We start from the raw sequence: 23,626 nt of genomic DNA on the forward strand, positions 1-23,626 counted from the left end.
ATTCTACTATACATGTAGACTATCCAGATGCAAACCCCAATGTGGGGTGCAACATTAGCATGTTGCAAATGCTAATATTGCAACCACATGACAAAATCTCTGGGAAGCTTTACCACAAAAGCAACACACTGCAAGAATTTAGACAGGCTACTCCATGCACCTTGAGAAACACTGCAAACTATCCCTGCTCATGACATCAGAAGAAAGTAGTACCTAAAACATTGTCCCTTTACACTTTATTGGTTGAAGATGCAGTTTAAAGTCTCACCTTGCACTAGAAGTTGAGATTTTATTCGTGTATTTTATATTTTGGCATTATTGGTCAACTGCCACTTTTCATAGACTTATGCTGTTATTTCCTGTAAAATTGCATCATTTGTATGTACAAAAATGAGATGTGAGTATTTTAGGCCTGTAATTCACGTTCCAAAAATAATGGGAAGCCAATTATGTGCATGTATATGAAAGAACATTAAATGAGCAAAAAAGTTCAAAAATTTTAAAAAATATTCTTAAAATGTACTATAACAACATTTTATTGTATTCTGTGTGCTCTAAACATGCAGCTAAAGTCTCTGAAATCCAAGTCACTTATAAATTTAAAAATAATGTGGATATTTCTAAGTTGATGTCCAGAAGAATTTTAAAGAAACTGGACAATGTGTTTTTATCTCCTTTGTGGAAAAGGTATTTCCTCCTATTTCCTCCAATTTCTATCTATGAAGACCCAACAATTTGCACTGACACTGAATTGTCTTTTGCTGAGCTGTATAATTAAATGAATTCTGAATTTTTCTGCCTGAGTGGCAGAAGTAGTTGAATTTTTTGAAGTTAGTCTTCCATTACTACTTATAAGTAATGAGAAACACATCCAAAGTTCATAAAATTCACACAAATATAGTTACTTTTAGACTTCACTCCAAGATTTTTATCTTTTTTCAAAACTGTAAGCTCTCAGAATAAAGGAACAATTTTGCTGGAATGGTCCCTTCATGGTCTTTCATTTACTGGAGCTGGCATTGTAACTCATCTAAACAAAAATAATAGGACAATTACTTCCTCGAGATCCTAAAAAAATTAAATAATTTTTTAAAATTCCTATAAAAACATTTCATGATCAAATACAAACATAATCTGGAAAAAGAATGAAAAAAAGGGCTTCCATAATGCTAGTGACCCCTAGATTTTTAGAAGTAGCCCCCTAGGTTCTAATTATAAATATTTTAAATCCCTGCACATACTTTAATATTACACACAACCATTCCAATCACTGTTTTTTTTTTTGTTTGTTTGTTTAACAGCTTTTTTGTGAAAATGCTTGAGGTCGTCTTGATATTGTCATTTAACACAGTATTCTACTTTTTAAAATACATATAGGAAGATAAACAAGTTACAACACTGGATGTATATAGTAACTATACCATTGATGCATATATTTGTTTGGGTAGAGTTGTGATCTTCAAATTAGGTTCTAGATTTGCCAAATGCCAGGTCAGTAATCGGTAGCATAACTCCACAAACAAGGCTCTATACTGAAGGAAACAATTTTGTTGAAATAAAAATTGAAAGATGATAGATCTATTAGTGCTACAGGTACTGGACTAATTACTGTGAAAGCAGGAGAGAGTGGGTGCTTTCTCTGCCTGCTGCCTTCTAACTCTAGCAGAAGCAACAGCCTCTCTGCTGCTTCCCTGAAAATAGCAGAAAATTTGATCTTTCAAAAGTGCCTCCCCAAACAGACTGGATGTCCTCTACCTAGTAGCATAAGTATTTTGCAAACACTGCATGGATTAGTATTCTTCAAAGAAAAGGTCACATGAATCCTTTCTAATGGGAAAAGCATTAAGTAACTTAGCTGCCCCAGTTGATAAACACCAGCTCCCATAATATTAGTCAGCAGTGGTTTTACCTTAGTTATTAACAGTACTAAAATATTCAGTGGTATTTATACTGTGCTTTGACCTAGTGCTAAGTAGGGATACTATGATTCCTTAACTGGAAGCTGCACATAGACCTTTACCCTTTTTAAGTCATATTAGGCCTTAGAGGGTGGATGATGTGTACTGGATCCCTAAATATCATTTAATATCATGTTTTCAGCTTAGTGGAAAGCTGTCACTTTCAGTTTTTAAATAAAGGATTCCTGACATTTCTACTTTAACACACTGTAGCTCCAAGTTATATTTGTCCTCATTTCCTATTCATTACAAACTTTTTCCTTTATATTCACTTCCCAAAAATCAAAAGGATGTATTCTGTTCCTGATTTATCTCTGTCACTGTTAACATGAAAGCATGTAAATAACCAAGGACAAAATCTGAATATGTATGCAGTAAACCCCTTAAATTACATCTTGGAAAAGCATCATCATGAAAAGTATCTATAGACTAGTCTATAGGCTGGTCTAAAAAGTCTATAGACTGGTCTCTTCAGTCCTTCTTTCAGTACAGATGACAGCAGAAACTAGACTGAAGTCTCATTAGTAAGACTTCATTATCTTGACAATAGATTACCAACATTTATTAGTAGAATGAAACAGTTATAGTTAAAATTATACCTTTCAGGATAAAGAAACACTGTGATGCAGTAACTTTAACTTTTCATTATGCCTGTTCATTTATTTGCTAATTCACAAAATTCAGTAAACCTCTGTAATTCTCCAAGTGGGTTGTGAGAATTAGTAAGATTCTAATGTATTGTAGTGATAGCATTGTTCACTGTGTAATGAAGAAGACATTAATTAAATAGTACTTAAAATACATGCACAAGCCCACCTATCAGCTCTCTTAATGAAACAGTCCTTTTAAATGGATAGTTCTTTTTTTTTTCCATGCACCAAAACATCTTGCATTAGCTCAGTGTAAAAGTGCTCATTTAATATCACTTGTAATAATAGGATTTCCATTTTTAATGTCAAGAGAAAATCACTGGTTTCTTGCTCCACAGAGCACTTTATGTCCATTATTGCACATGGCACAAGCAGTTTTGCAAATTTAAACAGACTTTTCAGCAATAGTTATTGACTTCCATGTAGTTGGACAGTGTGGGTATGGTAAGAAGTATTATACATTTAATCATATGCATTAAAAGTTTTGAAAGTTTTTAAGATACCAAAAGTCTAAGTTTTTAAGAGATTCTTTTTAGAATAGCAGGGTCATTTAAACATACAAAAGTGTAAATTCCCTCTATGTATTATACTTCAGCTGCCATAAATAAGGTTGGTTGATGGTGACTCCTTACCCTCAATAATGTGTTTATTTCTTCCCTAAGACTACCAAAGAAGGGACAGAGCATCAGGGGTTGATGATAAGACCAGTACTGCCAAAGGTAACCTACATGGATCAAGGAAAAAAAGCCTCCAAGATTCCAGGATTTATGATGTCTGTAGGTATACATGTATTGAACAACCTCAAGCAGGCAAAGCTATTGTCATGCAAACTTAAAAAATGCTTTAAGAAAAATATGAATAGTAAGTGTTACATCAATAATGTATATAAGAACAGGCAAAAATACTGTTGACACGTACTCTGCTCTTAATCTTATTAAAATCAAAAAAAAAAAAAAAAAGTAAACAATGTGTTTGAGAACTGAGGAGCAGCCAGTAGCTTTAACACAGTATCCTTTTTGTATTCTTATTCTATGTAATTCTCAGTACTGGCTTCTCTGGACATTTGTGGTAACTACTTAGACTAAAACATCTTGGTACCCTGACTGTATAGTAGAAACCTGAGTTGCTGAATGTCTAGTAAAAAACCTTAGATAGACCTAGATGGTCTGCAGTGATGATAAAAAGCTTAGCATGTCAATAAAGTCTCACAGAACAAACAGGGCTATTTTATCAATCCGAGAGTCCACATGAAGTTTGCTGGTACTAAATCTCTGATCCTACAGGTACTGTATAGTACTCTCCAATTGTAGAATAATTACTGTTTTCTGGTATGGGGAATTGTGTTCAAATTGCTGGAGATGCAATCCATCTGCAGCTGCCCATACCCAAGCCAGCTACCCATGCTGCATTCACACAGGGACAGAAGCAGAAATTTCTGGGGCAGCATTCATCTTGCTCTAAAGCAGATGTTGAAAACAGGGTGGATGACTCATCCCACTGTTTCTTCTGACTGCAGCGTGGTCTTTTATGCTTCTGTATGTGTCAGCACTATAAACAACTTAAGTGACCACATATACAAACATGTTATTTTCTCTTCTTGTTCTGTCTGAGGGTTATCCTCTGAACGTGTAAAATGTTAACAGAACTGTTGTCTCAACCACAGACAAACTTGTCTTCAAGGTTACACTGAAATTATTTCTGCAGTCTAAAGCCCTCTGTATGCCAGCAACAATCATACCATTTGGGGAATTTTGTCACTTGCATTGTACTCCATTGCTTTATTCCTTATGCTCCTTGTCCATATCATATATATAGTTATTTGATTAGTGACGGTTCTTGTGTTGTAACAGATGTAGACCACTGAACACTAAGCTTTAGAGGTCAAATCAATGCTATGTAGCATGATGCCCCTATTGCGACCATGTAAGGTTCTGCCCCTCACCTATACTTCCATGGTTGTTTATGTTTATGATGCAATCCTCAAAAGAACAGGAAATCGATACCTCATGTAAATATTACCTCTGGACAATCAAAAGAGAAAACTACATACAGATAGGAAGACCTGCTGACAATCACATATGGAGAAACAATAATGGAGTCCTGTGGCTTCATCTCAGTAGGTATGTCATTCTGCATTTCTTTCTGACAATCAAAAACTATACTCTCAATACATCGAGAATGGCACACACCATCCTAAAATTATGTTGTTTTTTTTTTTTTTTTTTAGACTTAGAACATCCTTGTATTATCTAACAAATGTTGGTTTACAGATCTGTTTTTATATAATCCTTCACTGCCAATTTAAGTTTGTGAGCAGTATTTTTTTCTGTACTCTTCTTGTGGAGTCCGACTTCCCCAGAACTTTTTGTTTTGTTCTGCTTTCTCATTTATTCCTGTACAATAATGGATTTAATTTAAATTTAACATTATTGGGTCAATATTACTTTCCCAGAGAGCTTTCCACTTGATCTTTACAGCAGTCTTAGCAAAGCTGCATTTCTGCCAACAGATGAAGTTTGGTGTTGTTTTTATAGTGCTATTATGTTCTCTATACATGAAATATTAAGCTTATGACAGGCTGCCAGTCTGGAGGCAACAGGCTGGTTTAAATGCCTCAGGGGTGTCATGCCAATCAATTCTCTTGTCTCTTTTTACCAGCCATAGAAATATGTATTAATGAAGGGTGAATAATTAAAGAGAGGGGATGAATTATAAGGCACAAGACAATGTCACAAGAGTGGGAATTCAATAGAAAAGAGTTAAGAGAAATCCAGTCTGCTGAATCTAGTTCTCCAAACCACAGTAATTTCAGTGTGCCATTTATAAATTGCCACACATTTTTTCCTCACTTGCCTCATTTTGGAACTTCAAAATATCTAGTTTGATATGCAGGTATCAAAAGCTGATGTGAAGGGCTGCAGAGAAATGAAAACTATCCCTCCATGCAAGTCCTGTAATATTCAGGAATTATTCTGATTGCTGTTACTGACACCACATCAGAGCAGCCCTCCTAGTTCTTTCAGAAGCATCAGACAGGAAAGGACTAAACATTCTCCAACTTCTTAAATCGAAGTTTCTAAAGAACACAAATTTCAGGTATGTCAGAGGAGAGTATCCTCCACCAGTTAAGTTGCTTTAAAAATACAGAATTCCTCACATCTCTAAGGAACATTGGAGAGGAAGGAAAACACAAGGAAATGTTGTCAGGCAGTTTTGGCCTTCAGAGAAAACCAACTTCTACCTGCTAATCAGGATCCCTCTCAACTTGTCTTTTATGTTATTTTAGAACCATGTGGATCCACCTAGAGCATGAACCTGGAAAGGACAATTATCATCTCTCTGACAGTTAGCATCCTCAGTCAACCTCAGCTGTATTTTCTATTCCATTTATCTTACCACTTATTTCATTTGATCTCCCTTCTGTCTTTCCCTTCTTATCCTCCGAATTGCACAGTGAAAGCCAAAACAAATTCTGTAGAGTTCCCTGTATTTATCGCCATGTTCAGCTCTGTATTTCTACCACACTCTCAGGTAATCAGAAAAGCATAACAACCACTTCTCAAAACAGGTACTGGATTTTCTTATCTCATTTTGAACATAGAAACATCTGTGGCAAAGTCCACAGAGGCTCAGCCAGAGCCACTGTAGTGGTCACTTTACCTTTAAGCACAGCTCCTCTCCATGCTCATGTATCCATATTCACATTCACATCCATATTCATATTCCAAATTAGATATTCACTTATATGTAGTTGCAAGGTAGTGTTTTCTCCAAGAGTACAGTGAGTAAAGAATAAAGTCGAGGGCAACACAAAATCATGACAAATACAGATGAGGATCAGATATTTAAGAACAGCTTAATAAGCGAAGTTGAAACAGCTTGCACTCCAAATAAATTCTATATGAGCTTTGTACACAGGACCTATAGGGTTTTGTCCTAGCAACTGTCAAAAGTGAAGTAAATCCAGATTTGTGTGCAATACTGATTAAAATAATAAAATTGTTTATCCAGTTGACAGCCAGAATTCTTGTTTTCTTTTCTACTACAAAAACAAAACCAGTTTGACATTATACATATACCTTAAGAAAATTTACATTTTTAATGTTTTTGTTGGTCACAAACTTTTATGCTAAGGAGATATATGCTAAGGTATTGCACTCTGGCACAATGCAAAACTAACCTTACTTATTCTCAAAAACAATAACATTTATTTCCAAGCAGTTCCTTAATTTCCAGCCATTCTTATGTCACCTCACTTGCTAAAAGGCTAACGGTGTTCTCAAATATTATTGCAAGAGCTCAGCTGCATACAGAAAACCTTAGCTATATCCAGATGCTCATTTTTATGTCCAGTTTTAAACTTCAGTTACTTGCAATAATTTCAGATAATAGATTACTTCATTCATAGCCAGGTAGAAGCTAGTAATCTTCTGTAATGAATATTATTTCCCTATAGTCTGTTTATAAGCATTTGTTTACAATTATATAATACTTAGCACTGAAGTTACAATAACTTCTACAGAATTGAATTTATCAATAAATGAAGTCTTGGAGTACTCAAAGTTGTGGAGTACAGCTCCATTAAACAATCTCTCCTTTTTACTTCAATATCTGGAAATTATATATCAGCAATTTTACTTTAAACTTAATATATGGAATTTATATTTTTTTTGCTTCAATTTCACCTACATTTGCAGCAGAGGCTCAGTGGCAAGATCTGTTAGATTAGTTAGTCAAAGTTTTCATTGCAATCCCAAAAGGATAAGCAATAGCATTCAAAACCTTGCTTGCCAGCACTCTAACCTCTAGAGAGCAGTTTCCTGAAGATCTGGTAATTATTTATAAGTTTTATTTAGGTCTCAGATACTTTGTGTTCCAAATTAACATACACAGAATATGTCCAAATTCTAATTTAAAAGGTAAAAAAAAAATAAAAAAAAATAATATCATAGCTACATGTAGATTGTCATCAGTTTGCCCAAAAAGTTTTCTTCCTTTCCTTATTTCTTTTTCTTGGATGGGTAGTATGTAAAGTATTCAGTGTCATCTGAAGGCTTTCAGATGACATAGATTAACAGGCTTTCTACAAGTGTATCAAAAATAGTGAGTATAAATTCATAATAGGAAATGGGGCATAAAGACTAAAATCCCATTACAAATGCTGTCAGAGATTTTGTAAGCATTTAGAGATTAAACTCAAAATATTATACACCAGCAGAATTACCATAACCACAGAACTGGACTGTAATATGATGTAAAGGATCGTTATTTTTCACTTACCAAGCTTCGGAGTACTTTGGAGATACGTGGTCAGAAGTGCTGTCCTGAGTAAACAATGCTTCTGGCTGTATTATTTGAAGACTCTGAATCCTGATCACTCCATTCTAATAGCCACACATCTTGTTTTCCTTTGGGTTTCTGAAATTAAAAAAAAAAAAAAAAAAAAAAAAGCATTTGGTTATAATTACCTTCAGGTTATCTATTTACTTTTGCCTTCTGAATTTCCTCATATCCCACTATTCATAAATACCTATATCTATATGGATCTATCTTTTTAATCTCCCCAGATACAACTTAATACTAAATTGAGAGTTTAGTATTTCATTTTTGAATCATTCTTTTCTTTTTTTCCCCTATAACTTCGAATATCTGTTAAACTTGCAATTAATTTTAATTAGCTACAGGCTATCAGTGCTAAAGATCTGTAATTTATACCTGTTCTTCATGCCTGTGGAAAAATAACTCTAAAATTGACCTATTTAAAAAAGGTTATAATCGAACCACTTTGCTTAATAGTGAGCTTGTTCTGAAGGAATACTAAGCTGAAGCAGAGGGTAAATGTATTTGGAAAGAGTGGTTTTATTTCCTCCATAGGAAAAAAAGGAGGACACTGATGTGTTATCAAAGATGATATTCTTACATACTGAAAAAAGTCTGAGAGAATAATGGTGTTTAACTGGTCTGTGATTTTACTATTGACTCTAAAATACAAAGGAAAAATATAAAACCCTTCCAGTGTAGCATAAAGTTAATCCCTGTAAGAAGGTAATGAAGCTGCTAATGTTTGACTAAGTATCATCCTTAACTAACACACTGCTATGCAGACATAGAAGAGCAAATGACTTAGCTCAGTGTCTCACACAAGTGAACATTTATTACAGTAGGGCAGCAAAGGACAGTAAGAATATCAGTCAAATTACTCTGATGAGGGTTGTCGTTACACAAGACATAGCACAGCTGAAACCCAAAAAACTGTTTCTAATTATAAGCAGATGAGACACCTACACTTAAAATGAAATCCCTACAACAGGTTTTCTTCCTGCTTGACCTTCTTAACTCCTCGTAGCCACTTAAAGTGATTTTCCTTATTCACACTTGATTATTCATCATCTTATGCCTAGGCTTGGCAGTTGAATCAATGTTTCCAATAGTTGTCATACAAAACAAAAAAACAAGAGACAAAAATACATACAACGGTTCTCTTTTGATTGCTATTTACTGCTATTGCACATTTTGTAGAGATTACCTTGTATACCTTGCAGTATTACAAGACAGCAGGGGGCCACATAATGTAAGACATCAGGAAAATGCCTGAACTCAAAATGGATCATAAAAGGTAGTCACAAGTACAGAAGACAGTAATAAAATTTTTGAAGGTAAAAATGTGAAAGAATGATAGCGGCAAGGAAGTTAAAATTTTAATATTTACAATAACATAATTTGAAGTGCTTAGAAAAGCAAATATTCTTCAAAACCTTTAAAGTATGGTAGTCCCATAAAATTAAATACTACAGCAAAAGAATCTTAAAAGACACCATTTTGGAAACGTGATTAGATTATTTGTTGCAAGTAAAAGTCTTTTAGACAGCCTCTTGCAGTCTTCTATAAGGGAATCTCATCCAACTATTTTTTGTAAGTTAGATATTTTCCCAAATAATTATTTGTTCGTGTCACAAGTTGGTCCAAAATGACCACTACTAATAATGAAGAATCTCCTGAAGTATTTGAACATCATAAATGAGAAATAGTGACTAACTGACAATTTTCTTAAGCTGCTAAGGAAACTCTTATGTTTGACAGACTGCAATCAATGAATACACTTCTGCAATCACCACTGTGAAATCAGTAAACGTAGATACAATTACCATTGTTTTCAGGAGTTTACATGTTAGAATCCCTCACTGGGAAAACCCCACTCTGGAATAATAAAGGCTCCTACAAAAAATATGCGCCTCTCAAGTGTGGTTTGTTAGCAAGTATGAGGACTCTAATGAAAAAATACATCTTCACTTGTTGAATCCTCCTACCTATCTCATAGAATTGTTTAGGTTGGATAAGACCTATAAGTCCATAATCCTAGTCCAACCATTAACCTAGCACTACTAAGTCTACCACTAAATCATGATCCTAAGCACCACATCCACACAACTTTTAAACACCTCCAGGGATGGTGACTCATCTACTTCCATGGGCAGCCTGTTGCACAGCCTCACAACCCTTTCAGTGAAGTTTTTTTGTTTGTTTGTTTGTTTTTGTTCTGAATATCCAACCTAAACCTCCCCTGGTACAATCTGAGGCCATTTTATCTTGTTCTATAGCTTGTTGCTTAGGAGAAGAGATCAATCACCAGCTTTCTACAACCTCTTTAACAACAGTTTTTACAAAATTTTCCAGAACTGAACAGAATTAGCATACATTTCTCCATCATACTCAAATCTTACATAAGGTGATGTAAGCTCTACTTGATATTTGCTGTGGGACTGGTGTTGTTACAAAGGATTTATCTGCTTTTCAGAATGTGGTTCCAATACAGTGATTTTCTTAGATGAAGTCAACCAAATATACACATAATAGCTGGAAATAAATTCTCTTTTTACTTATTTTAGGAAAAAAAAAAAAAAAAAAAAAAAAGTAAGGATATGTTAAAAATTGATGCAACTTAAGCACTGCCTAAAAATAGAAAAAAGTCAAACCAAACCACAAAAACTCTACTTCCTTTCTTAGAAGAATCTTGAGAAAATGCTGAATATATAAAAAAAAAAAAAATCTGAGCTATTACTGTACACCAAGGTGGATAAACCTCATGATAAGTTGTACAGAGTCACAGAGAAAAAAATAGTTCTGTATGTTGGAACAACTTAAAAACATATCCTCTAAGAGATATGAGATATTGCAAGTAGTAATGAATAACTTAATGCATTTGAGAAGTGTGATGTATATAGAGATATAAAGGTTATAAAATTTGGTTGGTAATAGGTTTCTAGACAAAGAACTGAATAAGTTTTTGAAAAATCAGATATCAGAAGACTTGGAGCCATACAGAATACTACTGTTGGTGTTTTGATATAATCCTCATAAAAATGAAAGTGATTTAATGCTCTACTTGATAAACTTATGCTCATAAAATGAGATAACAATGCTAAGTTATTAGAAAAGTGAACAGCAATTATTTCCTGTGTTTAGTAGCCTGACAGTACATGTGCTATTTCTGCCTGTAATATCTGTAACTGGTGAGCATCTGTATAGTTTATTCTGGAAAGCTGAAGAAAATATGAATCTGGCTATCTACTCCAATCTAGAGCAGCTGCAAAATCAATGCTTTAGACAATAAAAGAGAGGGTGTTTGATTTTTATTTTTTTTTCTGGGTTCCAAGTATTTACTTTCTTTATAAGTATTGTATTGACTTTCTGCATTATTTTAAAATTTAAAAAAAAAAAAAAAAAAAAAAGATACTGGCCATTTTATTTGTTTTCCTCCATTTGCAAATGTTGGAATGCTGGTTACAGGTAACTATGTACATTTTATAATGTTTACCTAAAATGTTTCAAAAATATATCTACATGATATATTGACTGCATTTTCACTGGATAAGTTTTAAATATACAATATGTTTTCTCAAATACATGATTTCTAGCAATCAATTTTCATTACAAATGCTAAATTCTAACACCTCTATCTTTGCTGCTACAGTTCTAAGTTATTGTCACTCCTCTCAGAATATACCAGGATAATACTTTTAATAATAACCCTATATATAGATGGGGGACACCAAAATGGAAATACACAGAGACATAAAATGCTCAGCAAGTCAAATTTGCAAATGTAAACCAGATCTGAACCCGAGTACCTCCCAAATTTTGAACTTAGGCTAGCATTCCAATGAACAAACAATGTAAAATATTTTAAGAGAAAGTTCATCTTATACTTCCATTTGTGGCTGAAAATCATTTCTGTGGTTATACAAAATCAAAAAGCACATGCAAGTTGTTTGATACATAATGTTTTCAACTTCTCAGTTTCAATAAAAAAAAATGCAACTGAGCTTCAAAATAAAAATAAGTCTTCATACACTTCAGTAAGAAATACAATGACAGAGTAAGATGAAACATTTAACACAGAGATTGGAAAATATGACATTAATAGTACCAAATAGGGACAGCAGAATATCGAATATCTTTTCTAGAGATTAACATAACCTTCAGGTGTTAGAAAGCCAAAATATTGTGGAGGAAATGTGGTAGGTTAGTCAAATGTAAAAGAAAAAATAAAAAATCCCTGATAAAATAAAACAAAAGTGTAAAGCTTTTGTTTTACAATACTTTACAATATTTTAAAAGGACACTTGGCAATCTTTTGATCACTGAAGAGGAACAAAACTATTTTCAATTTCCATTATACTGTATGTTTTCTATATTTATTTATGAATGAAAGAAAACAGGTGTCAGAGGAATCTGATATGATAGCATTGCATCTGAGTCTGTAATTACAGATTCATGTCTAATGATTTTCCCTGTTCTCTGCTACAGAAAAAAATAAAAAATAAAAAATGTTTATTATCATTCCATTTACGAATCAGTATGACTCAACAAATCTCTTGAACTTCTACATACTAGGGAAAGCAAATTCCAAGTGTAAATATTTCACAAATGATCTATTTTTATTGTATGTATCGAGCATTGTGTACACCCCATCAGCATTCAAAAAGGCTTGATAGCTGTGGTAGTACTTTCACAGTTGAGAGCACAGTGTTTCAATACCAACAATTCACATCAACACAGAATGAATACTTATATTTCCTAACATAGTCAAAGGTCACGTAGTAATTGTACACGAGAAAAAGACACAGAACTAGATAGATGGACAAATAAAGTTCTTATGCTGCCACAAATACAAAATCAATCAATACAGGTCAGTTTGAATGATTCAGCGAGACAGTTGATAAAGTATTGAGAAGTTTTACTCCTTATTAGGTATAAGAAGAATAAAATTAATAAAATAAAAAAAAAAAAAACACATGTAAATATTACCTGGGGATAAGAAAATTCCTTGCCAAAAGCCCTCCTTTCAAAATTTTACATACTACTGATTCAATTTACTGCAATTAGATGAAAAACACCAGCTAGTCTATATTTTGACACATGAAGTGAAGGCACCTACTGGCTTGTAGGGTATTAGAAAGTTCAGCTATTTATCTGTCGAAAGTAGCAATGAGGTCACAGTAGTGTTTTTCTCCCTACTCCTGTCTTTGACTTTGAAGTCACTATCACAGTAAAAACTAATGTAGACATCACATTTAACTACCATTTATTTTTCCTTTCCAAAGAAACAGGATAATTTTTGTTCAAAATAAACAGACAGGGATTCATTTGACATTCACATTGCAAGACAATGGGCCACACACAGAAGTTCCAATACAGGCAAGTACAATAAGTTATTAGGGAAATAAATCACAGTGAGGGTATTCAAACACTGGAACAGATTTCCCAAAGATGTTATCAAATCTTTATACATTGTAATATTCAAAACTGATTAATCAAACAATCTGATACATCCTCAAGTCTCTGACCCCAGGTGACCTTCAGAGGTTTCTTCTAATTTATAGGAAAGAAGTGGGCACTGATGGGTTAGGAAAACAATAAAAAAGGTGGCAGTGATTCTGTTCCTCTCTTGGAAGAAACTTCCAGGTGGCTCAGAAATCTCTACTTCTCCATTAGTTTTCCTCAAGAAGTGGACAATGCCAAGGAACTAAGAGGAAGGGAAGAGACATATTCACACAAAAACAAGTTTTCATATTCTCTCATATTGTAAAGTTTATATGCCCAGCTTGCTTTAGATTAAATGTTACAAGGGGAGCTAGTGAACAGAACAGGGCAACACCAGGGGCACTACTGTTTTCTTGTCAACCATGTTTTTAGCATTCATTGTCCAGTAGATGAATTCCCTGAGGAAATAAAAGTAATGCCCCTTGAGGCAGAAGAGCCAAAAGTCATCACTAGTCTCAAACATTAACCAAAGTTATTTAATTTATTGAATGTACTGGTCCTTCTGTGTCTCCAAGCAGAGAAGTCATGTGCCAGGAATAAATATTAAAAATCAGTGCCAACTTCCAACACCGTCTTTTTGGTGTCTGAAAACAAAACTTCTTTCTTTAAAAGGACATGCTCCTAGCACCTTACTAAATACACTTTATCATAAAGAAACAAAATAGTATCAAGGTTGAGTGTATGTAGAGAAATTAAGGAAATATACACATTATGGCCACAAATAAGATTATCTCTGAGAAGATACTTACATATTTAAATAATGTTCTGAAACTAGAATTGATTTTAAATCTAAGTATAACAGGACAAATCATTTTGTCATGGCCCTTCAGGCTCATATATCTGCATTGTTTCCAAAATTTAGTATTTGCCTTGAAGTTCAATGAATACTATCAAAAATTACCTGCCAACATTCTCATAATGAAAAATGACTGACACTGGTGGTTATGATTCAAAGTTTTATAACAAATATTTGAAAATGTGTGCACTCCTGCTAGTATTCACACAACACTTAAATTTCAGTCACCTCTTCAGAAGTTGGCATAAGATGCACACTTTTTAATTACTGAAATTGTTTAAGGCACCTATTCAGGCATCAGAAGCATCAACATACATATTAGATCTTTAAACATACAAGCTTCATCAACAAAGTTCATGTAAACTTCTGTCTTGATTTGATTGTCTAAATAATTTTAATCTAAATTATGATATTATATATAGACTGCAATCTAAGGAAATCACAGAAGTATCTAGGAAGCATTCAAAGGACGGGCTAAATTTACGAGGCTATTCTTTTTTATAAATAGTTCTGCCTTAGTAATCACCCTCATTTGAAGAAATATTTAAGAAAGTGAGATTACTATTTAGCTAGCTTTAGTCCAGAATCTGAAAATCTATCTGACTTGCTTGTTTGAGAGATGAAACTGTCTGAAATTTTAACCTGAAAAACTTCCAGACTTTTAATCTGAAAAACTTCCAGACTTGACAAAGGAAAGAAATCAAGGAGTCTAAGGATAACTGGCAGTTCCTTTCATCTCGTCTCCACTGAGCAAAATCATTTAGGGGCTCTGATAGGAAGCACAGGGTGTTGACTGCTTTTGAAAATCTGTGTTTCAGGCCCCCCCGCCCCTCCTTCCCTTATGTAGCAACAGTTCTAGTTCAAGATCCTAATCTTCAAATCTTCAGGTATAAAGCGTGGTTGACTGACTGACCAGAACGGGGATTATCTATGGAGGCAGTGGGGACAGAGGTGAAAACCAGAGCTTGGAGAGCCTTGTAAGCTCCTGTTTCATTCTGGAAGGAAGTGACCATAGAATTCTCCTCAACACTGAAGAAGTTACCCAGAATCCTACCCTTGTTCTCTCAGGCCACAAGTGAACAGGCCACTTCAGACCTTCACCTTAGGCATAATTCAATGGTAAATGCTATTTTCCATCTTACTGCCACTTCTGAAATATGTAAGTGCAATAGGAATGCTATGACAACACTGAAAATTTATTTTAATGTAATGGATGTATGATGTCATTGGTAATTCCTCCTTAATTCCAATTATTGACACTAACACTAGTTAGTGTCAGTTAGTGCCAAAACCTGGTAGTGCCAAAACCTGGCAGGCCACAGCCTGTTGCATTACCTGGCAGGCCATGGCCTTACCCTCCAAGTTTGGAACAAAGACTGATGTGTTCCAAGGGACTAGATTTCATTAATTTGTTTTGTGTCTCTAAGGAAAAGGATTTATCCACTGAAATGTTGTTTTTGAGTATCAACCTGGGATTACAGAACTCATCCTTAGAGCTGCTTTCCATTGCAAAATCTGCTTCTTCAATCTTTTATTGGCTAATAAAATTCTAAGGTACAGAAAATAAAAACAAAACAGGCCTGTCAACATGATACTGCATCATATTGTGATTCACATACAATTGCTCTGTCATGAGTTCAAAGGATTTGTTATATCATCTTGATATCATATCATGTCTTGATTCTAACTCCCAATAACAGAACGTGTTTCAGTGCTGTTTCTTTTATATCACAGTGTTATTTAAGGTAAAATAAAGCCTTTATTCTTCCTGGTTCATCTGTTTGTTTTCCTGAATTAGCAATAAAGACACCATGAGTGGTAAATAACTTAGAATGAAATTTAAGGCACATTAATTTTTAATGATTTTCCCACACTTCATTTTAATTTGTCTATATGCATCGTTTGCCTTCTTAATTTTTCTGTTTAGTGAATTTATTCCCATATAAATCTATAATGCTTCTTTTATAGGGAAAAGATATTGACCAAGTCCTTTCTTGCATGGAAATCATTGATCATTTATTTACAAGTTAAGTAGTAGGTGGTGGAAGAAGACTAACACAGAATGCACCTTGTTACATGATTACATGATTATTTTTGTCTTCTACAACTTCTCTTCTTGTTGAAGGTAATTACTTTTGGGTCTACTATATTAACCATAATTATCAACTAATGTGGAGGAACATGTATTTAATTTGTAATTAAGTGGTATTTACTAAGTCAAACCTATCAGTAGCTAGTATTTAAAGGAAAAGGTCTTCTACTAAGTCTGTGATTATAAATTTTCAGTTTTATCTAGTGTTTCTGGTACAACATTGCACCAGTTTTCCAAACCTTTTCTCATAATAGATTCATGCTAGAGCAAGCAAGTTTACAGTGGTAGAGTGAAAAGTTTTGAGGAAAAAAAAAAAAAATAACAATAAAGAGGAACATTTCTTAGATGTCCTTTTTCCTATCTAGTGTAAGATTAAAAAATAAATAAATCAAGACATCCTCAGCTACAAGAACTCCTATTTTGACATTTTGAAAGTATATCTCATGTTCTCGTGTCGTGTGACAAAGTGTTTTCTAATCAGCAGTTTCACTGTTACTTGTTTGTCTACACTTGTCTTTCCAATCCCTTATAGCCCTTTTACTCTAGAACAGTCAAATACATTATACAGAATACAAATCTAAAGGTCTCCAAGTACCTCAGTAATGTTGGATCAGCTACACACTGAATGATATCTAAACAGTTCCTTTAGAGCTTTTTTTTATTTGTTTTGTTTGTTTGTTTTTAGCTAATGTTATTTTTCGTAAGGCATAAAATTTTTATACCCCAAAATAAAGCCCAGATCATTTATTCTGTTATCTTTTCTGTTCCTCCTCATAAATTATGAAGTGTAACAGACAATGAAAACAAAGAAGTTGTTCAAAACAGTAGTTTGAGCTTATAGCTGGTATTTGTCAAACACTTTGAGGCTCATATAAGTCTGATTTCCCCTCTCTTAGTCAAGAAATTATTTCACTGAAACTCATGAAGTGTGGTCTTGACAAAATGTAGTACAAGCTTCCTTTTTTACTTTTCATTATTCATGCTGTCATCATTTCTTCCTTAGTCTACATACATGATGCATTCCTTGAGACAAAGCTTTCTGCACCGAGCATACACTACCAGGCAACTTGTCACCTCTTGTCATCCTCTGCTTGGAATCAAGTTCCAGGCTTTAAGATTCTTTTTCAAAGTTCAAGTGATTTGAAAAGCTACTTAAAGCTCAAGATTATGATTCAAATTGGTGCAAGGGAACTCCTTCAGGATGGCTAAACTCATCTGTTATAGTTTAGCTTTTCTTGGACTGGAAGGACAAACTTTCTTATTTTCTACTTACAACTCAGGATTCTTTTGCATAACCCTGCTTTCTATATCAAATACTTTGAAATGAATTTTAAAAACCAGAGCTATTCCTAAGAGATCAAAGATCTCTTGCTCTGTTCTAGATCTTAGAGGACAGGAGAAGAACATAAATCCATCACAGATGTTAAACATGCTCTCCAGAACAATAACTCAAAGCAATACTGAACAGTGATTACTGTGTATGACCTTGTACTAAAGAGAAAATTAAGTATGCTTGATAAGCCACATCCCTAGGTAGGTATCCTGTTTTCTGTTGCTGATATTTAACTAAACTTGAATGTTTCCAATGTAACATAACTGGAAAATTACAAAGGTATGTAGGAAATGTAAAAAAGAAAGCCTGCACAATACAGAACATTAAAGAGGAGACACTTTTGAGAACTAAGTATAAAACATAATTCTGTTTCTATTAGGAAAATGCTCAGCTAATTCTAAAATGTTTGTGTTTTACTACATATTAACTTGAACTTCACAATGAAATTCTGAACAGATATTTTATTTTTAAATCTGCTGAAGTGAAAAAATTGCAGTTTCTATACTTTTTGATACTTTTTCCTAAAGGCGGAACATTTGTTAAAGCTGACCTTTTCTTGAAAAAAGTGTTGATTTTGATTAACTATCTTTTTTCAACAGAAAAGTATCTCATCAAAAAACAAACAAACAAACAACCTTAACCAGCTCAAAAACATAAGCTATCATAGCCAGTATCTCTCCTGTATGAATACAACACAGTTCTGTAACCAGGCAGAGAATGGCAGAACATGTTCCTCGCCAGCAGTACCATGTGGAAGTTCAGCACCACTGAGCACTTTGGGATTATTCCTAACCTGCAGATTGATTTGTCATGTTCTGCAGCAGCACCTTTGAGCTCAGAAGACTGAAAGGAAGGATAAAATGTAATATTCTCATAAATCTTCGAGGATTTTTACCTTAAAAATTTTCCACTGTGTACTCATAATTCTCTGAATGAAAACACTGAAGAACATGGCACTGAACTTTACTGATCCAATCTGCTCTGCATGGATAGTCACACAACATTCATTAAAACAAATTCTCTAAAGTATTTTTCAAGCACGCAATTCACGGTTTGGTTGTACACCAAAGAATTCAGCTAAGCTTAACTTTCTGATGTTTACCAAACCCAGACTTTAAAACCTTTAAGGACTTTTTATAAACTTTAAAAAAAAAAAAAAAAAAAAAAAAAAAAAAAAAAAACACCATCGAAGCCTAACATCTAACAACCTAAGTTATTTCCAAAACCAGCTTTACTGTACAGTTTAACAGAGCCTATACTTGCCATTCACTTAGTGTCAGTACCATTTATTTCACTAATCAATGTCCATTAGCAATATTTTTAATCTGTGTTTTAAGCCAACATAAATTAACTAATTTCATGACCACCAAATGACATACAAAAGGTAAGGCCTGACCAAAGTCCTATGCCCCTTCTATAAAAAGAAAGTGATATGTGACTGAACCTTTTTAAAAGTCATTCTAACCACTGTATGCTTTAGAATGAAGAATAACTATATTAGTTAAAATGTGGAATCGTTTCAGAAAGATCAGAAATTACTGATGTATTTTTGAGTGTCTCTACACACAAACTGGTAACTTTCACCCACAGCTGCATGTGTATACATATGTAATATAAATGCATATACACACGTGTCCTACAGGATCTAACCAACTTCCCATTATTTCTGTTTCCATCTCCTTGTCCTCCAAGCAACATCATACTACTGTTATTACAACATCACACTGCCTAGTGATTTTATATGACTCCCTTATAGCCCCGTAATTTTCCTAGACAGCATATCTCTATTGCTTTTGTGTCCTCAAAAATGGGATAAGCTACACGATGTAAATAGAGAACAAAGGTAAAATGCATTACTTCCAGAGCTATCATACTCACAGCAGAAAGCAGTCGTGGTATAGAATGAATGGTTTGGTTATTAATGTCTAAAAATTAGGCTGGGATATAAAAATGTTTTTTTCATAACACATTTAAAAACCAAATTGGTATTGAATCATACACTGATTGACATAACAATTTATAAATGGCTACAAAGTAGCTATTATAAAATTTTCCATCATTGAGTCACATATTAATCTCTAAATACTACAGCACAAAATGTGTCAATGATCTATTAAAGAAAAATTCCCAATGTAGTTTTACCAACAAACTCATGGAGTATTTAAACAGTTTCATGATGTAAATGTCAAGACAGCATGTTGTTGACAGCATGTAAGTTACTGAGATGTATCAGAAAGGAGCAGAATTATGAGCCCCAGTATGATCTGATGTACTTTAGAAGATTTCAATTATGGATTCAGTCCTGCAAACACTTTTTGCAAACAGTCCTGCAAACAGTCCTGCAAACACAGTTTTGCTTATTGGTGTCTATACTGCTGCTGAAATCAGGAGATCCAAACAAGAGGTAGGCATCCGCAGGATCACTTTTTAAGCATCCAGCTTTCCAGGACAGGCTAATCTGTAAGATGTAATTAAGCAGACTCATGAATTTTTCTCCAACTTGGATGCTTAAATTTGGTTCCTACATCTATACAAATGACCTAATTTTTAACTATGCTGACTGCCTGCAATTCCCAAGAATTTATGCAATCAATCATCATTAAATTGCATGAAAATACTGATGAAACCAAAGCTGCCTGCAGGCCTTTATTTCTGCTCATTGTTATTACTACCATTTACTCTCAAAAACACTTTTGCAAAACTAAGAAACAAAAATAGATTTTTGAAATGTTCAAAAGTTGAATACCAATGTTAACTTTGTTTTGGGTGGTAGACAATCCTTGATTGCAGTGTATCACTGAATAATGAAATTAATCCTATTTTCCAAATTCAATATGGTGAAAATATATAGGGGCTTTGGAGGATTCTTGAAACAAAGTATTTTTGGATTGCCCTGTTCAGACTGAGAGAGACATATGTGGAACAACAGAACAGACAGCAGCTCAGGTCTCTTAAAACCTACAATCGCCTTCTCTTCCTGGCATCTTAAGAGTGCTAGATTTCCCTTCTCCAGTCAGTGATAGCAACTAGATAGCAGAAATGTGATTATGGAAATATCCAGGTAGTCATTTTATGGACTGTTAAGCTTAAATTACAATAGACGCATACTCTGAAACTTGAAACATTTAAATGAGGTTCTGGCCAGTAAAAACATCCTATAAAGGGTAAGGAATATAGTTACCTATAAAATAATTTCTGTATCAAAGTGAAGTGTTATTTCTTCATTTTCTATTTCTTCTATATACATATATTTGAAGAAATAGAAAATTGGAAGTGGACTTCTTCACTTCCCTGAGACAGCAGATCTTCAGAACATGGCATGAATACATGCAGTGCATGTAGTTTTTGTGGTAAGACAACATGCATACTCATACTGTATAGGCTTGATAAGGACCTATTTCCTTAATAATGTGGGAGATTGCCATCACTGAGGCAGCCTGAGCAGTCAAGTGAATTAGGAAGGTTAATCGGTGGTTTGAATGCTCTCTTTTCATGTGTCTGAATACCAGCACATCTTGGTCCTTGTGGATATATTCTGAATGCAAAAACAAAGTTAATGACATTTATTTACACCTATGCTGACATTTTTCTGTATGCAGAGGAAAATCATCAACATATTTTCTTAAAGGTCAAAAGCCTTTGCATAATATATTTCACTGCATGGAATGGATACCCTCTGATGTAATTCAATTGCTGTGTTTACCATGTCTTACCCCTAAAAAAGAAAAAAAAAAAAAAAAAAAAAAAAAAAACAATCCTTAACCTTTTTAGTATACTGAAATATTGTTTTCTTTTTTATTTCCCATTTTTTACAGAAAACAGAGAAATCGTATCCTTTATTATCTCCACCATGTAGCATATGTTTACTGCTCAGTTTGAGTGGATTAATTTTAATTTTCATTCTCCTATCCAGTTTCTCCATCATAATTTATTCTACTGTGATGAATATTGGAAGTAATGTATATTTGTTTCTCACATGTTTTCAAATACAGAAGTATTCTAGATTCTACCTGCAAATTTCCTTATACGTTCATATCCTTAGATGTTAAAACGAATACCATTTTTTTTCCATTCATATGGATGTAGGTAGCACTAAGGATTTTTTTTTAATTCAAACAGCATTTTCTTCAGGGACCTCACTTGTGTGCTTTTGTTTCTGAAAAAGTAGACTGCAGTGAAATATTCGGTAGTAAGAAAAACATTGGGGAAAAGACTTGACTGGGTATGAGTACAAGGCTGGCATTAGATATTTTTATTTTAATCAGTTATACAGTGCAGGATGATATTTCCAAACCTGCTGTGATATTTGTTGTTCAATCAGAAAGTCTATCTTAATCATCTCTTGCATGGAAAACAACAAGGACAAGCTTATTATGGATGTCTCTGAAACAGAATTTAGCTGAGATCAGAATTTAATGGAGGGAAAAGGAAAAATGTAGTAGAAATTACACCATATGAAAAAAACTGTTATTCTCACCAATTTTAACTTAACTACAAAGGATTAGTGCAACTTTAAACTCCACATTTACTCTTTTGCATTATTTGCCTTCATCCTTAATTAGCTTCTTTTTTAGTTCTCTCTCTCTCTCTTTTTTTTTTTTTTTTTTTAAATCAAGCCCTTCAAAGCCCTTCATCTGAAGTGCACTGAAAAACTTGTGACACAGACAGCCCTCCTCTTTTAAGTCTAATCAAGCTACATTTGTGCATTTTTGTGAAAGCAAAGCAATGGTTAATTTATTCTGCCAAGGACATAATTCTGGAGAGACCATACTCTAATCGAAACTGAGCATATCAATTCAGTTGTGACTGAAGGCTTTATTTAGGCCAAAAATGAGGTAGAGCTTTCTTAAAATGTATGACTTAACACCATCCATTTTTTTCTATCATCCACTATCTTTTGCTGCAAAGATAATTTCTGTGATTATTTTCAGTGACAAAGTTAAAGGCTTTTGAGCTTAAATGAAGCTTTTTCTTTTCACTAGTGTGTACTTCTCCTTGCATGTGTTACTGCAGTAATTATTTTGGTATTAAGTAACAGCGACAGCACCTGCATTAAACGTGATACTTTTTGTACATAAATGGCTAAGTTTCCTAGGTTCTGATGGTGGTTAAGCAAGTGGTGACATTTGAACATCTATTGTCTTGAATGAATAAATGTATGCAGTGTATATTAAGTGACTTCTTCTCTGATTTCTCATCTAACAGCATTCCTTGCTAAGGAACCACCTATGAATCACTTCCTTTACCAGAGGGGGAGAATGAATAAATAAATAAATAAACAAACAAACAAAGTAAAGGCATAATAAGGAAGCTTTGCTCTGAGATTGAGTTTACAAACTACATACTAATTCCCATAAAACCTGAATCAGCAGGCAAAGAGCTAAGGCTTTGAATTCCTACATGCCAATACAGAATTAATTGTACAGACAGAGTAGCAGAGATAATTTCTTCAGAGAACATGCAACTTTCTCCTCACAGACACTAATTGCATAGAGCATGCTTCTGGAACTGAGAGAATATTAAGTTAGGGTTACAGGGAGGCACATAAAAGCACTAATATGCAAGCACACATTTTCAGGTAGAAATGAAAGGGGATCTTGGCCTGAGCCACCCTTCAGACTTCTATTTTATTTCTCTCAACAGTGGTTTGGGCCAACTGAGACTTTTGAATAAAAAGAAGGATCATAGTGTTACAGTCAAAGTCTAGCTATGGTCTAAAAGCACACCTTACATATAAAGTCAAGTATTTACCATTTTAATGCCTGAAATGTTAATAGTTCAATCCACGAGTTAGTGTTAATTCACATCTAATTATTATAAAAACAGGGGAAAGAAAGAATACTATTACAGAAAAAGTCTCAAGAATAGATTTAAAATTGTTACATGCACATGCCTAGTATCTATTTTCTTCAGACCTTCACTGCCTTCTCTGGATCCTAAAATCAATTGCTTCAATGTCTGGGGTGGGAGGTG

The 23,626-nt window shown here is 33.9% G+C and overlaps 1 long non-coding RNA gene across 1 annotated transcript in view; it reads right to left on the bottom strand.

Moving 5' to 3' along the window:
• Window positions 1–23,626, bottom strand: part of LOC110352361 (uncharacterized) — a 134,567-nt gene that overhangs the window by 98,046 nt on the left and 12,895 nt on the right. Inside the window, exon 3 of the long non-coding RNA XR_003494775.3 lies at window positions 7,889–8,026. This is a non-coding gene — a long non-coding RNA (uncharacterized lncRNA). The remainder of the gene's footprint in view (window positions 1–7,888; window positions 8,027–23,626) is intronic.

The sequence above is a fragment of the Anas platyrhynchos genome, chromosome 1, assembly GCF_047663525.1.
Source record: "Anas platyrhynchos isolate ZD024472 breed Pekin duck chromosome 1, IASCAAS_PekinDuck_T2T, whole genome shotgun sequence".
Lineage (NCBI taxonomy): Eukaryota > Metazoa > Chordata > Aves > Anseriformes > Anatidae > Anas > Anas platyrhynchos.